Here is a 17,176-nt window from a genome sequence, read left to right as displayed (position 1 = left end):
GTAATTTCATATGACAATGGCATGGGGCAGGGCCCCCAGGACACTTCAAAGGTTTCCTGCCTGCTGGTTTCTGAATCTGCAGAGAAGTCTTGTGATCCTGATGAATCTACAGTGAAAACCATAACAGAATGAAAGCAAAAACCTCACCTAACTGAAGGCCTAGACTAAAAGATGTACTGGCAGACGTCCATCTGAAACAGAGGATAGAATTCTCCATTTGGGAGACAAAATGTTGGCCCTGGGACTGAATTGCATGTGGTTCATTTCCTGTTTGGAGTGCCATTTGTGGAGAAATTCAGGACATGACAAAGGCCTGCACTCTGCCCACATGAATACAGAGCAATTCTCATTCTGCCAGCACTTGATTCGCTGGGACTAGAATTGTTGCTGGAGTGATTCACAAGTTGGAGCTGCTTATAAGCACTCCACTCTCCACACACTCTCATTCTAGCAAAGAAGATGGCAGCAAGGCGGCCATCCATCCAATTCCTGGACTCAGAACTTAACAAGATGCTGGATGCAGTGGAGGAGAGGTGGGACACCCTCTCCTCCCTGGTGGGCATGAGGCTCCAGCCCCCTATTTTTAACCAGGCCTGGGCGGAGGTGGATGCTGCCAGCCTCACCAGGCAGACCGGCATGCAGTGAAGGATGAAGGTGAATAACCTCCTTTGGGCAGTTCGGGTGAGTCACTACCTCTGTTCCCCTGGCATCACTCCTGTCCCTCACTCCTCCCATCACAACCCCCACCCCCTACTCCCCTCGAGGCCAATCAAAACCCACCAGCCTGCATCTCCCTCACATCCCACTCTGCACCAAACCTCAACATCTGTATTGTCCTCTTTGGTCTGTAGGAGGCGACAGACCCCCTCCCCCCATTCCCCCACCCCCAGTATAACTCGGCTTCATGTGTCTCACCATGTCCTTTATGTGTCCCCTAGGAAAAAGGCAGCCCATAATAAGAGAGCGTGGAAGAAGACCGGAGAGGGTGACCCAGACCTCAGGGCTCTCATGCCCGCCAAGCAGAAGGTGATGGAATTAGCCAGGGAAGTGCAGGAGAGGGCTACCTCAGATGCAGAGGGTGGCATGTGATAACCAAGTGAGCACCCAATGCAAAATGATATCCCAATAAAATGTGAGTCACCCCTCTCCCCCAGGCGACTCCTTCCCAAGATCACTTGTCTCTTGTCTTTTGTCTTCCAGGATCACCATCAGATCATGCCGGCCCGTCTGGGGTACCACACCCTCAGGCACAACCCCAGCACACCACGGAGGACCAGTAGGTGCTGGAACATCTCAGCGCTTCTGAATCCCCCCACCTGACAATGGCGCATCTGATGGGCAACAGGCAAAACATGGTTGCTTCTTGGCCCCTGTGACATCTGAAATCAGCCAGTCCCATCCAGCTCCAGGCCATCCACAGGGCGGCTGATAAAGCATCTCAGGTCAGAGGGGGAGATACGCAGTCGGCCAACTCCACGTATGATCTGCTGTCTGGGGTCACACCTAGAAGGAGTGGTAGGCCATGTAAAATAACAAAGGTAGATACCAGCTGAGTTGGCAAGGGTGAAGCACATAGATTAGAGGTAGCTATCAGGGCACAACAATTGTAAGTAGTCACGATTAAACACCTTCCACCAACATTCTGACCTGCCTCAATCCTCTGTCTGAAGGGTCTGCGGGAAGGATGGCATGGGGCAGGGCCCCAGGACACTTGAACATTCCACCTGGGTCACCCTCAGAGGTGGCAGGCAATGGGGCCAGAAATGTGAGGCCGCCTTGTAGGATAGATAATCCAGTGGGTGACCCGTCATCATTTACCATCTCCATAACCCGACCCCCATACCCCACCCCACCCCAAAGGATTATGGGTTTGTGAGATGGAATGGTGAACACACATGCAGAGATCACCCTGGTGGACAGAGAAGACAGGAGTCAGACTTTGTCAAATGATGAAGAGCACCAGAGTTCATCTCACAGCAAGCTGTCATCATACTCTGTCCTGTGGACAAGACCCACTTATACTGCCTGCCCAGGGCCAATGCCCTGTGGTGATGATGGTAGGATACTCAGAGGGAGGAGGGGAGCTTGGGTGCCGGGATGGAGTGAAGGGCTGTTGGAAAGGTAAGGTTCAATGAAGGGATGAGGGACATGAAGGGGGGATAGGTAGGGAAGGAAGAGTTTGCCAGGACGTATGCGTCATGCGTGCTGCCTGGGTTTGGGCACAGGCATGCATGATGAGTAGCTGGTGGTCACACACATTCAAGGAGTGGAACGTCTTCTGATTAATGAAGGGCACCCCCTGATGAGCCAGTGCTCACAGGGACATGTGTGTCATTGATCACCCCTCAAACTAGGGCATATCAGCGGTGGCGGCAACTCCTGCTGCCCTGGTATCCTGGTGTGCCTGGTCTAGGCTGAAGTTTAGAAGTCTGCTGCCCGATACATAGGGCATCCATCACAGCTGAGAGATCCCAGACAGGCCCCCGCGCAGCCCCTGGAAAGTCCCAGAACCATAAACGTTTCGGGCAACTGTCACCTTGACGCTCACTGGGAGAAAGTAAGCTCCTCCAAACGGTTTGCGGTGCCAGGTGCATCACCATCTCGCACAGGTGGTGAACGGTCTCCCTTGTTCGCCAAAGTCTTCGGCGACATGTACATTCTGGCAGCACAGACACTGACGGTATACACGTGGCCTGATGCAGCGCCTCCTCACACCTCCTCCTCAGCCTGTTGAATTGCCGGCACTGGAGCCTCACCAGCTGCTCTTCTGAGGCAGGCTTCTCTTGTGCAGGGTCTTCCCTGAACAGGCCCTGTTCCCCCAGCCTCCGTGCATCCGCAATGGCAGCCGTGACCAGGGAGATAGCGAGTATTGCTGGCTGTAGTCAGAAATTCGTTCTCTGTAGGGCAGCATGGTGGCGCAGTGGGTTAGCCCTGCTGCCTTCACGGCGCTGAGGTCCCAGGTTCAATCCCGGCTCTGGGTCACTATCCGTGTGGAGTTTGCACATTCTCCCCGTGTTTGCGTGGGTTTCCCCCCCCACAACCCAAAAAGATGTGCAGGCTAGGTGGATTGGCCACGCTAACTTGCCCCTTAATTGGAAAAAATGAACTGGGTACTCTAAATTTTAAAAAGAGAAATTCGATCTCTGCAAGAGGAGAAAAGAGAAGGCACGTTAGCAAGATGAGTATTACTTTGCCCATCCAAATCCGACAGGCCACTTAGTGATGAGTTGCATTTCAGCTCCACCCTTTACATAGCCCCCCCCCCCCCCCACCCCCCCAGAAAACCCACCCCAAACCCGCAGCCATTCTCCCTGATATGTTGTCTTCCACATTGCAACCCCATCACATCAGTGTGTGGCACCAGGCGTGTGATAGCCTCTATTCTCACCACTCTGCCCTGTTAACAGGGTACAGGTGGCTACCATAACCCATGTCAGTGATAGGCTTTGTGGCCCCTGTCCTGTTTCCCCTGTGGGGTCTACTGTTAGTGTTCTCATTGGGTGGGCCGTGAGTTATCCCAGCAGCAGAGTGGCACCTGGTTGTGCGGTGGAGAGGGTTACCTTGCGCCACCAATCGCCTCCATACTTAGAGGCTTGTGTGTGGGCAGGTCCTACAGATGCAAGTGAGCAAGGGAAGTGTGTGTCTGCTGGGAGCTTAGCTGTAGTGTGATGTCGGTCCTGGGTGTGACACACAAGTTATGCACTGTTGCTTCACAACGTCAGGATCCGGTTCGATTCTCGGATTGGGTCACTATCTGTGCGGAATCTGCATGTTCTTCCCATGTCTGCGTGGGTTTCCTCCGGGTGCTCCGTTTTCCTTGCTCAAGTACTGAAAGACGTGCTGTTAGGTGAATTGGGCATTCTGAATTCTCCCTCAGTGTACCAGAACAGGCGCCGAAGTGCGGTGACTCGGAGATTTTCACGGTAACTTAATTGCACTGTTAATGTAACCCTACTTGTGACAATAATAAAGATTATTATTATTATTCCCAGCTGTGACAACCTGACCGGGGGCAGGAAGAATGGGAGCAGGGGCACGGTGAGCAGTCAAGGCTTGGACACAGCTGTTGGTCCTGAGTGGTGGGCTAGCTGATAGTGTCACTGGTGAAGCCTCTGCCCTGAGAAGGGCAGTGTGCCTGGGAGGGTACCAAAGGCCACGGTACATGCGCCATTTGTTTGAGGAGAGCTGTGCTATTCCCCTGCTTCCCCTTCAATGGGGCAAATCTTCTGATGAGTGCACTGAGGATTGCCAGCACCTGGTGTGCTACTGATTGAACTTGGTTGTGCCCATCCGATTGATCGGTCAGCTGTGGTCTGCGGGTTTCCAGAGGGGTGGTTTGGGTAAGCTCCCAAATGACACGAGGCTCTATGAATATTTGCAGGACACAATGAGCAGTCAGCAGTGTGAACAGCCAGGGGCCTATAACCTGCATCAAAGGGGTGCATTTAAAACAAATACTGCAGCAATGACAGCCTATACCAAGCCACCCCGATCCCGAGGTGGACACCGTAAATCTACGGTGTCATCACTAAGTCATTCCCCTCTACTCCCTCCGGCTCAGGCTGTCAAACCCAGCAACCTCTACAATTTTTAAGAGTTTTATAAAAATTGCTGACTTTGCCTGTCCCCTCAGCGGCCATGGCGCCCAGTCCCCATTTGTAATTATCTGTAGTTCATTGTGCCTGCACGATGTCCGCCCTCAGGGCATAATTCCTGATTTGGCGCCGGGCACCCATCACAATTTTGGACAGATGCCCGACTCTCCGCTGAATCACGGCTCGCGTTCTTGGCCTCATAAGAGGGAGAATACAGCCCAGTAGAATCCTTTTTACCTTTTGTATTATTTGCCTGTACCCCCTCTTTCCCCTCCGTGTATGGCTGTCTTGCGTGTGTAGAGGGTGGAGTGAATTAAAGAGAGGGAAGGGTTAGGAATTAGGTAATAGTCAACCAGTTGCATTTGCTGCTTTGACAATAATCATCCAGACTCGAACCTTTAGCTCCCTTCCCTCTCCACAGATGCTGTCAGACCTGCTGAGGCTGGCCAGTATTTTCTGTATTTGCTGCCTATTTAATTATAGTTATTGTTATTAATAAAAATTAATTGTGTTTAAATTGATTAACCTGGTGACTGGAGTTATTGGGCAGCAAAAGACCAAAGACTTCAGGTAATTAATAGTTAATTTCAATTCTGTTGTAACTCCAGGTCAAATGGGGCTGGAATTGACAGTGCACGAGCCCAAGATGTCATAAAAGTAGGTACACCCCAGTTCAGTTAGGAAGGGATACCCAGGATTTTTACCCACGACAGTGAGGGAATGACAATATAGTTCAAATCAGGATGGCGTGTGATTTGGAGGAAAATCTGTAGCAGGCGGGTTTGGAAGGTGTTATCGAAGGAGCCTTGGTGAGTTGCAAAAGGGCATCGGGACACACTGCTGGTCAAAGAAGTGTTTAAGGTGGTGGGTGAGATGCCCATCAAGTGATGTATTTTGTCAAAATGGTGTTGACGTTCTTGAGTATTGTTGGAGCTGAACTCATCTGGGCAAGTGGAGAGTATTTCATCACACTCCTGACTTGTGCCTTGTGACTTTGGAGAGTCAGGAGGTGAGTTATTCACCACAGAATTCATTGCTTCTAACTGCGCGTTCCAGGCACCCACTACTCTGTGTGAAAAACTTACCCCGCATACCTCCCTTAAAGTTTTCCCCTCTCACCTTGAACCTGTGTCCCATTGTAATTGACACTTCCACCCTTGGAAAAGGCCTCAGACTATTCACCTTGTCTATGCCTCTCATAATTGTTTAGATCGCTATCAGATCTCCGCTCATCTTCTGTCTTTCCAGTGAAAACAATCATAGTTTATTCAACCTCTCTTCATAGCCAACACCCTTGAGACAAGGCAGTATCTTGGTGAAACTTCTTTTCACTCTCTCCAAAACATTCATGTCCTTCTGATAATGTGGTGACCAGAACTGAACGCAATACTCCAAATGAGGTCTAATGAAGGTTTTGATTTCCCAACTCCTGTACTCAGTACCCCAGCTGATGAAGGCAAGCATGCCATATGCTTTCTTAATCATCTTGGCTACCTGTGTTCCGCTTTTAGGGAATTGTGGACCTGCATGCCCAGATCCCGCTGTATGTTAATGTTCCGAAGGATCCTGCCATTTACAGTATAATTTATACCTGGAATTGTTCCTCCAAAATGTATCACCTTGCATTTGTTGGATTAAACTCCAACTGCCATTTCTGTGCCCAAGTCTCCAATCTATTTATATCCTGTTGTATCCTCTAACAATCCTCAGCACTATCAGCAACTCCATTGATCTTCATGTCATCTGCAAAATAATTAATCAGACCACCCACATTTTCCTCCAGATCATTTATATATACGACAAACAACAGAGGTACCAGCACTGATCGCTACAGAACACCGCTAGCTACAGGTCTCCATTCTGAAAAACATCCTTCCACCACTTCTCTTCTATGTCTTCTATAACCAAGCCAGTTCTGTATCCATCTAGCCAGCCCACCCTGAATCCCATGTGATTAAAATTTTTGTACCAGTCTGCCATGTGGGACCTTGTCAAACGCCTTATGAAAGTCCATATAAACTGCATCCACAGCCCTTCCCTCATCAACTTTCTTTGTCAGCTCTTCAAAAAACTCAATCAAGTCAGTGAGACATGGCGGGATTCTCTGACCCCGGGGCCGGGTCAGAGAATGACTGGGCTGGGCGGGGTTCACGCGACGCCGCCCCGACGCTGGTCCACCGATTCTCCGGTGACGGGAGAAATGGCACCATTGGCGCCGGCGCAGTCTCCCTGCGCGATGGGCCGAGTGCACGCTGAGTGAGGCCGAGTCCCGCGGAGCTGTTCACATGTGGTCTTACCCGGCGGAACCACGGCGTCCATCCTGCAGGAGGCGGCCTGGTGGGGGGAGGGCGGATCTGACCCCGGGGTGGGGGGGGTGCCTCCACCGTGGCCTGGACCGTGATCGGGGCCTACCGATCGGCGGGCCACCTTCTCCTGGAGGGGGCCTCTTTTACTCCACGCCGGCCCCTGTAGCTCTCCGCCATGTTGCGCGGGGCTGGTGCGGACAAGGAAGCTAGCGCGCATGCCCGAGTTCACGTAGGTCGCAGCGCGCATGCGCAGACCCATGGTGCCTGTTTGACGCTGGTATCAGCAGCTGGAGCTGCGTGAGTCCAGTGCCATGCTGGCCCCCTGTAGGGCTCAGGATCGCTGCTCCTGGGGGCCTGTTGACGGCGTCGTAAAATGCTACGGCGTTTATGACGGCGTCAACATTAGCTTCCGGATAAGAGAATCCCGCCTATGATCTTCCCCATACAAAACCATGGTGTCCGTCACGAACTAGTCAATTTTCCTCCAAATGTGCATATATCCTGTCCCTCAGTATCTTTTCCAAAAGCTTCCCCAACACTGATGTCAGGCTCACCGGCCTTTTATTTGTAGGGTTATACCTGCTTCCTTTCTTAAATAAGGCCACAACATTGGCTATTCTGCAACCTCGCCTGTGGTCAAAGAGGATGTGAAGATATCTGTTAAGGCTCCAGCTATTTCTCCCCTTGCCTCCCGTGGTAACCTGGGATAGATCCCATCCGGCCCCAGGGACTTGTCCACCTTAATGCAATTGAGGATACTCAACACTTCCTCCTTTGATATATTGACATTGTCAAGAAAGTTCACACACCTATCCCTGACCCAGTGGCGGTCCTCCATTTTTGGGGCCCTGAAGCTTGAACTGTTATGGGGGCCCCTTCGCAACCAGCAATGAGGTCTGGGTAACCACTGTTATCTTCTTCAATGGGGTTGTTCCACGACAGATCACCACAAATTTTTAAAAAATTTAACCACTACATCTCAGATTTTGATTAAAATTGTTGTACTGGATTATGTCACATGTCAAAGTCACTGGTGTGAATAGTTTTCCAGTTATGGGGGGATGAAAATTAGGGAAATGCTATATACATGCATGATGCATCATAGAATGATGAAATAAAACATAGAAAAGACCACAGTCAATATAATCTTTTATTTTAGACACCTCTGAGAATACATACTACATGAAGCACATTTTACAAAATACTCTTTTTTCTGTTTTTTCTAGCAACATATTCACGTATAGTTTTGTCATATGAGAGCTTCCTTGCAATGTCATTTTCTAGAGACAATATGCATAAAGAATTTAAGCGCTCTTCAGTCATGGTAGACCAAAATGTGTTCTTTATAAAGGATAGCTTTGAAAAATTCCTTTCTGCTTCACAGCTCGTGATAGGCATTGTCAAGTACAGCTTAAGTGCAGTAGTAATATTGGGGAACACTTCAATTAAGTGTTGCTCACAAATAAGCTGAAGAACCTCTGCGCATTGCATTTTAGATGGCGTGTTTTCTTCTGTGTTCTGGGATTTCCTAAGGTGCAAATATTCTTTGAACTGATAACACTCGTTTAGTAATTTGTGGTCAATATCATCTTTGTAATACGATATTATAAGTTTAATACTGTCCTCATCAATTTCAGAATTGTTCACCAATTCTGAGAGGAACGTGAACCTTTTCGCAATCTGCTCATATGGGTCAATCCTCTTGCGTAACTGGATTATCAAGCAGTCATAGAGTTGATATAGAACTTCTATCCTAAATTTGTCAGCTCCTCTCAAAGAAGCAATACCACTTGTTCCATCTGAAAATGTCCTTGTCACAATGCGTTTGGAAGCATCAGAATAACTTGAGGTGATATCTTCACACAAACCTTTTGCTTCTGTTTCATAGTGTGCAATCCTATCGGCTGAATTTTCTCTGAGTTCTTTAACAAACAAAAGTAAAGATGATAGCAGAAGATAACCTTCAAATACATGTCTATAATGAACATTGGTGCTGTGAGACCTGTCTGTATAATGTTTCACCGGATAGATTGTGGTTTGGTCTCACGCACAGGACTGCAAAGGTTTTTTTTCTTTTGTCTGTTTATCATTGATTGTCAAGTGCAGCAATCACAACATGTTACGGCAAACCTGAGAACTCATGAAACAAAAGCAGGGGCTGCATGGGCCACCGTACACACTCACAACATCCCAAGTGTCGGAGAACAAAATGAAATATGTGCATTGAAAAACATATCTCGGCATATTGGAGCTGACAGCACAGGGCCAGGGTGTTAACACAGCACATCGCACTTGTGTACGAATTACACAGCAACAGATCGAGTTCTGCTGGTACAAACTGAGATGAAGGCTGGGATAGTGAAATAGCAAACCAGCAAAGGGGGACATCTGAATTCACACCGCGAGTTCCCAGGCTGAGTGAGTTTTACATTTCAAAGAAGGCAGAAAAAGGGCCTTGGGACCAGAATGTATCAACACTATGGCAAAAGGCAAAACTAGCTTCGCATGGCGCCAGTGTTTGTGCTGAGGTTTGGAGCCAGCTCTTTCTCAATCCTCCCATGCACAGTTGCAAAATATGTGACCCTCGTGAAACTGACCAAGTGAACAGTGCATGAGGGGAGAGCAGTCCCGTGAGCCAGGCCACATCAGCATTCTTTGAATACCCAATCACACACACACTGGCATTAACACAAACACTTAGGCAGGGTGACACTCTTCATCGAGACACATCTACATTAGGAAGAGGGGGCAAATTTTGATCCTCAGCATTTCTGCAGCAGAATAATCACTTTCCTTTTAACCTGGGACCCAGCACTGACTTATCTGCTGTCAGTGAAGTCCTGCCAATTAATTTATGACTGCCTTGTAAAGTCGCTTCTGGGGCCCCTCCAGGATTAGGGGCCCTGAATCTTAAGCTTCATTAGTTTCATAGTAGACCTGCCCCTGCCCTGACCTCAACATCCTTCATGTCCCCCTGGTGAATACCGATACAAAGTGCTATTAAGGATTTCACTCACTTCCTGTGGTTGCAGGTATAACTTCCCTCCATTGTCCTTGAGTGGGCCTACACTTTCTCTTGCGGCCTTCTTGCTCCTAATATATGCATAACAAGCCTTGGGATTCTCCTTGACAATGTTTCATGACTCCTTTTAGCCCTCCTAATTACACGTTTAACTTCCTTCCAACATTCACTCTCTTCCTCGAGGGCTTTGTCAGTTTTCAGATGCCTAGACCTATTGTATGCTTCTTTTTTCATTTTGATTAAGCTTGTCATCCATGGTTTCCGAATTCTGCCATTTCTATCCTTCATTTTGGTCTTAGTGCTAATGATCAAGAAACTACTGGATTGTCATAAAAAACAATTTGGTTCACGAATAAAAGGAAGGAAGTCTGCCATTCATACCCAGTCTAGACTTATCAAATGTTGCTGACACTTAGCCTATTCGAGAGACCACAATAGCACAGTGGTTAGCACTGCTGCTGTACAGCAGCATGAACCCGGGTCAGGTTCCAGCCTTGGGTGAATGTGTGGAGATTGTACGTTTTCCACATGTCTTCCTGGGTTTCCTCCGACTGCTCCAGTTCCCTCCCACAGTCCAAAGATGTGCAGGTTAGGTGGATTGGTCATGCTAAATTGCTCTTTCTTGTTTAGAGATGTGTAGGTCAGGTGGGGTTATGGGGATAGGATGTGGGAGTGGGCCTTGATTGGTGATCTTTCGGAGGGTCGGTGCAGACTCAATGAGCCGAATTGCCCTCTGCTGCACTGTCGAGACTCTCTGGATTAGCCAGCCCTCTGAAATGGCCTAGCAAGCCAGTCAGTAATAAACACCACCACCTGCTCAAGGACAAGTAGGAATAAGCAATAAATGCTGGCTTTGCACATGCCAAGAATGAATAAAAAATAAAAAATATAATTGCAATGCACCGATTCACTTTTATTGGGCACAGAAACTTTGCCAATTATAAGGCATGCTTACAGGCTATCCCTGAATAAGTTGAATATGATGAATAACCTGCAAGATTATGACTTTTAAAAATGTGCATTGAAAGGAATTTTCTGTGAAATGCCCAGCTGCTATTTTACAAGCTGATTAATGTTCAACAAGATCCCTTTCAGCGATCTTTTGTGGGCACATGCCCAATTGGTTAGGATTTACATGGGGCATGATTCAGCAGACAAAAAGGGGAAGGAGGATCAGCAGCAGGGTCAGCAATGCCTGGGAGTCAGTGGCAGCTGATGTCAGTACAGGCAGAATGGTCAGGAAGACTGAAAGAAGACAAATGACCTCCAATGAGCTGGAAGGGTAAGGTACCACCTCTCTCCTGTTATCAGTTCTGCCTGTCACTCTTCAAATTCCCAAACCCACCTCTGCCTCCCCCAATACATTGGCTGACATCTCGTACCCTCCCCAGATCCGATCTTCAAGCTTGTTCCTCAGAACCCCCTGGCACCCACCACCAAAACTACTTCATGTCCGGTTCAGTGCCCAGACATGCCACCTGCCATAGATCCTCCCTGATTTGTTATGCTCTAGGTGTAGCACAAGCGGCTTCCTTGTGGTGCACTTGACAAAGGAAGGTTCAGACGTGGACATAACTTCAACACGTTTATTAAACTATTTACACTTCTATTACTTGGGTTCGACACTACTGCTAATCCTACTATAGCTACCCAGACTGACTAACCAGTTGCTGTAATCCACATGGTGGGAGTGATATTGAATCACCCCTGTGTCTCTACTCACTGACTGTCTCCACTGGAAAGAGGCAGATCATGTGTGTGGTGTCCTTTATATATGGGTTGGTGTAATCCCCTCCTGTGGTCGTGTCACCTCTGTCTGTATCGTGAATGTCCATTGGTTGTGTCCTATCTAACTGATCTATTGGTTGTGTGTGTGTGATGTCTCTGGTGCTCCCTCTAGTGTATAGCTAGCCTACATGTATTTACATTGTGCACATCACCTCATCCCCCCTTTTTTATATGTTACATATTTTCTGTACATTTTAAGAAAATTGAACAAAAAACAGGTAGATAAGTTAAGGTATATACAAGTCATGGGAACAGTGATTAAACAATAAGTCCAAATCATTTGTGTGAGTCCAAAAACCATCAATCATCATGCTCTCTTGGTTATGAACGTCATCAACGCCCCTGTGCCACAGGTACCAAGAAGTGGTCAAATCACTTCGCTGTCTGATTTGGAGTCTCTTTCTTTTTCGATGTTTGTGATGGTGCTGTCGGATGGCACCTTGTAGCTGATAAGGTGTTGACGTTGAAGAGGTACCATCAACAGTATCATTCGAGCTCATGAATGTGCCATATGTTCAAGTTGGATAAGACTGTCCATACTGGTTCTGGTCACATGCTGTGCAGGAAGGGTGATCCTGCTGAGAACCGTTGAAGCTTGTCGAATTGGAAACAGAATTGCTGCTCGCATAAATACCTGGTGATGGTGTGAAACTAGAACCTTGCATCTGATAGGAGAATGCTGTCTGGCCAGGCTGGGGTGCAGCAAATCCTGCGCTGTAACTAAGGCATCCTGTCTGTAGTGCAGATTGCGCTTGCGGTTGTCCTCCTTCGGTCTTGATTCCATTAGTGGGCAATCCATAGTGCTGGCCTGTTTGTGAATATGCTGTATAGACTGCTGGCTGCTGCATGCCTGAATACTGGGTTTGTCCAGCATGAGCTGTCATTGGCTGCACTGCTGGTGTGAAAAAAATGTGTGGATATAGCTGTGGTGAATATTGGTGTATTCCTCTTGGACTGTCGCCGCTGCTTGTTATTACTGACCCAATGTAACTGTTAAGTGATCCATCTCCTGTCATTGTGGCATCTGCTGTCACCCTGAGCGTGCCATCACTGAGATCGCGGCACTCCCTGTCTGGAATAAAGTCCGGCTTACGTGAATCAGAGTCGGCGTTTGGTTGCTCCCCATCTGGAGTCTGGTCTGTTTTAACTGAGTCAGTGTTGGTTTGTTGATGCTCCCCGTCCGGAGTCTTAGCAGGTTCACTGGAGTCAGCTCAGATTTCTTGAAGCTGCACGTCTGGAGTTGGAACATTCAAGAATGCATTGACTTGTGCAGAGGTTCGAGCGAATGAGGGTGGAAGTATCGTGGTGTCACCAGTGGTCTGACAGTGATCGTCGAGTGCCTCTGTACACAGTAGCTGAGGTCTGTCACTTTGCACATCTTGCATGGGAAGTGGGATGCTGTCGTCACTCGTCTCACATACCGTGGTTAGAGCCTCAGTAGCTGCTTGTTGTTCACTTGGGTTGGGTAAATTGTCAGAGTCTTCATCTGGTGGTGCAAACAATGTGTGTGGACTGTCATTGTCTTGCTGTTGTCCTTCATTTGGGCTTGGACTGTCATCGTCGCTTTGTTCTTCACTATAGCATGATAGACTGTTATGGACATCCTGCTGTGCACTGGAGCGTGGTAGACTGTCATAGTCTTCTAGCTGTTTACTTGAGCATAGCAGACTTGCATCATCTGCCGCTAGTTGGTCAGAGGAGGTTGCTAGACCCTCATGGTCTTGTTCCTGCAAGGACTGCGCGTCAGAGTCTTGCGTTGCTTCTATCCTGGAGGCTGTCCACGAGCTCGTTGCGGAGGCTTGTGACACTGGAGTCACGTCTTGTGTGTGCAAGGACTGTGCTCTGGAGTCTTGCGTTTCTGCAATTGTGGAGTCTGTCCACGAGCTCGCTGTGGAGGCTTGTGACACTGGAGTCACTTCTTGTTCATGCAAGGACTGCGGTGTGGAGTCTTGCATGTCTTCTTTCGTTGAGTCGGGAACCCTGAGCGGTGTGTGGACCACGCTCTGTGTGGCAGGAGGCCGCTCTCTGTAGGCGTGTACCGCCCACTGTCTCTTGGTTTCAGGCTGCAGCATCATCCTGCCCTCACGAGTTGGGATGTCATATCTGCTGGGCTGAAGATCCTCAAATCCGAAGAACTCGTCGTCGGGGTCGTCAATGTGCAACACGTCTAGTTGCGGTTCGGATTTGGTACCGGGGTAGCCTCCCAAGGTGAAAGGTTCGTCTGAGTCATTGTCTTCTAGGACCATATCATCACTGTTTGCGTCGGAGCTGGCATTGGACTTGCGAGATCCAGAGAAAATGTAAAGGTCGGTTTTGAAGTATCCAAGTTCGGAATCATCGGTTTGGGCATAGGTAACTGCTTGTTGCAGGGTTCTTTGGAGGTTAATTTCATTTCCTGGTTCAATTTGAGGAATTGTGCTGTCATTCCAGGTGAAGGAAGGTTGTTTTACGGCTTTAAAAGATTTTTTCTTTGATTTGGGATGTTTCCCCTTTAAATGGGTGTGGTCCGGGTCATGACGCATGTGACATCATACGTAGGAAGCGTTTGATCACTGTTCCTGTACCGGGGGCCGTTTTTGTGATTGCGCATGCATGGCGTCTCGCGCATGCGCAAACGGGCCTTCCCGATTTGTGCGCTTCTCGCGCAACTGCGCAAGTGCAGTCCCTTTAAAAAGATGGCCGCCAATCAAAATTGTTCTCTGCTCCGGGATCTCGGCCTCGTGGTGAGTACTGGGCTTCTCTTACCTTTTCTTGCTGGTTGGAGTGTGTTTTCCTCACAGTATTTGCCGAATTTGTCCAGGGCTGCCTGGAAGTCGCTCCTGTTTTGCCCTTTGGAGAACTTGAATTTTTAAAAGATTTCTTCTGCTCTGGCAGCGGCGATGGTGAGCAGAAGCTCTGTCTTATAATCATCGGCCACGTCTTCTAGGTCGGTTGCCACCAGGAAGATTTCAAACATTTGCCGGAATACCCGCCAGTTTCCGCGGAGATCAGTGAGTCCAATGTGCAAACAGGCTCATAAGTCCAGTCTATCAGGTGGGCGACGAATTCGGGTTGACCGCCTCAAGGGTGGGTCAGGATCCACCGGCTGAGGAATGGGCCTGGCCACGGGCATGAGAGGAATAGGCAGAGTGGCAGGAAGCACTACGAAGTCGACATCAGGGATAACAGGAGGGTGTGGCACCGGTGCATGATCTCGTAGCGAGCGTGGAAGCAGCCGAAGGGCCCGCCGATTACGTCGGCGGATGGAGCCATCAGGCATGCGAACCAGGAACGAGCGGGGAGCCAAGCGTCAGAGAACCTCGGCAGTTGCCGACCAGCCACCCTCTGGTAGGTGTATGCGGATGTTGCCTCCAGGTGCAAGGGCAGGAAGATCAGTTGCCTGAGCGTCATGTGCCACCTTCTGCTGAGCACGCTGATGTTGCATCCTCCGCAGTACTGGAGCATGGTCGGGTTCAGGAACATGAATGGACGGCACAGTGGTCCTGAGGGTGCAACCCATCAACAGCTGGGCTGGCGAGAGGCCCGTGGTCAGTGGGGCCGAGCGATAGGCCAGCAGGGCTAAACAGAAGTCAGATCCGGCATCAGCAGCCTTGCAGAGGAGCCACTTCACGATGTGGATGCCCTTTTCCGCCTTGCCATTTGACTGGGGATGTAAAGGACTGGACATCACGTGTGTGATGTTGTATGCAGTGGCAAAAGAAGACCATTCTTGGTTCGCAAAACAAGGCCCATTGTCAGACATGACAGTGAGCGGAATTCCATGGCGAGCGAAGGTTTCTTTGCATGCCCGGATGACAGCTGATGATGTCATGTCGTGCAGTCGTATGACCTCCGGATAATTTGAAAAATAGTCAATCAGAATAACGTAGTCCCTGCCGAGCGCATGAAAAAGGTCCACGCCCACCTTCGTCCAGGGGAACGTTACCAACTCATGGGGCTGAAGCGTCTCAGGGGGTTGCGCCGGCTGAAACCTTTGGCAGGTGGGGCAGTTGAGCATCATGTTAGCGATGCCGTCGCTGATGCCCGGCCAATATACCGCTTCTCGGGCCCTCCGCCTGCACATTTTAACTCCGAGAAGGCCTTCGTGCAGCTGTTCAAGGACAAGCCGGTGCATGCTGTGTGGGATCACAATCCGGTCCAACTTCAGGAGGACACCATCAATGACGGTCAAGTCGTCCCGGACATTGTAGAATTGTGGGCACTGCCCCTTGAGCCACCCTTCCATCATGTGGTGCATTACACGCTGGAGAAGGGGGTCAGCCGTAGTCTCACGGCGAATGTGGGACAGACGTGCCTCAGTAGCCAGCAGATTGGCCGATGTGAAGGCAACTTGTGCGTCGACCTGACAAACGAACCCCTCCGATTCGGGCGGTGTGTTCACTGCTCTGGACAGGGCATCCGCGATGGTGAGGTCCTTTCCCGGGGTGTAGACAAGTTGGAAGTCGTACCTCCGGAGTTTGAGCAGAATGCGCTGGAGGCGAGGGGTCATATCGTTGGGGTCCTTCTGAATGATGCCGACCAGGGGGCAATGGTCGGTCTCCACAGTGAACTGAGCAAGACCATACACATAATCGTGGAATTTGTCGATGCCGGTCAACAAGCCTAGGCACTCCTTTTCAATCTGCGCATTGCACTGTTCTGTGGGGGTCATGGCCCGCAAGGCATAGGCGACCGGGGCCCATGATGCGGTGTCGTCCCGTTGCAGGAGTACCGCCCCAATGCCGGACTGGCTGGCATCAGTCGAGATCTTGGTGTCCCGAGTGGTATCGAAAAACGCCAGTACCGGGGCGGTGGTGATCTTGACCTTGAGCTCCTCCCATTCACTCTGGTGTGCGGGCAGCCACTGGAATTCCGTTGTCTTCTTGACCAGGTGGCGAAGAGCGGTTGTGTGCGAAGCAAGGTTGGGAATAAACGTCTCCAGGAAGTTGACCATCCCGAGAAAGCGCAACACTGCCTTCTTCTCTGCCGGCTGCTGCATGGCTGCGATGACTTCCACTTTGTCGGCATCCGGCCGCACCCCTGACCGGGATATGTGGTCCCCCAAAAACTTTAGCTCAGTCTGACCAAAAGAGCACTTGGCTCGGTTGAGGCGCAGGCCCCGATCTCGTATCCTTGCAAAGACACGCTGGAGACGATTGATGTGCTTCTGTGGTGTGGTGGACCAGATGATAATGTTGTCTACATAGATGCGTACCCCTTCGATGCCCTCCATGATCTGTTCCATAATGCGAGATGATGCCAAACGGCATCTTACTGTAGCAGTATCTGCCAAATGGAGTGTTGAAAGTGCACAGCTTCCTGCTGGACTGATCCAGTTGAATCTGCCAAAAATCCTTTGAAGCATCAAGCTTGGTGAATATTTTTGCCCAAGCCATTTCGCTCGTGATTTCTTCTCGTTTGGGTATGGGGTAGTGTTCCCTCATAATGTTGTTGTTCAGGTCTTTTGGGTCGTTGCAGATCCGGAG

Source organism: Scyliorhinus torazame, chromosome 8, assembly GCF_047496885.1.
Source record: "Scyliorhinus torazame isolate Kashiwa2021f chromosome 8, sScyTor2.1, whole genome shotgun sequence".
Classification (NCBI taxonomy): Eukaryota; Metazoa; Chordata; class Chondrichthyes; order Carcharhiniformes; family Scyliorhinidae; genus Scyliorhinus; species Scyliorhinus torazame.
Note: the sequence above shows the minus strand (reverse complement) of the source record.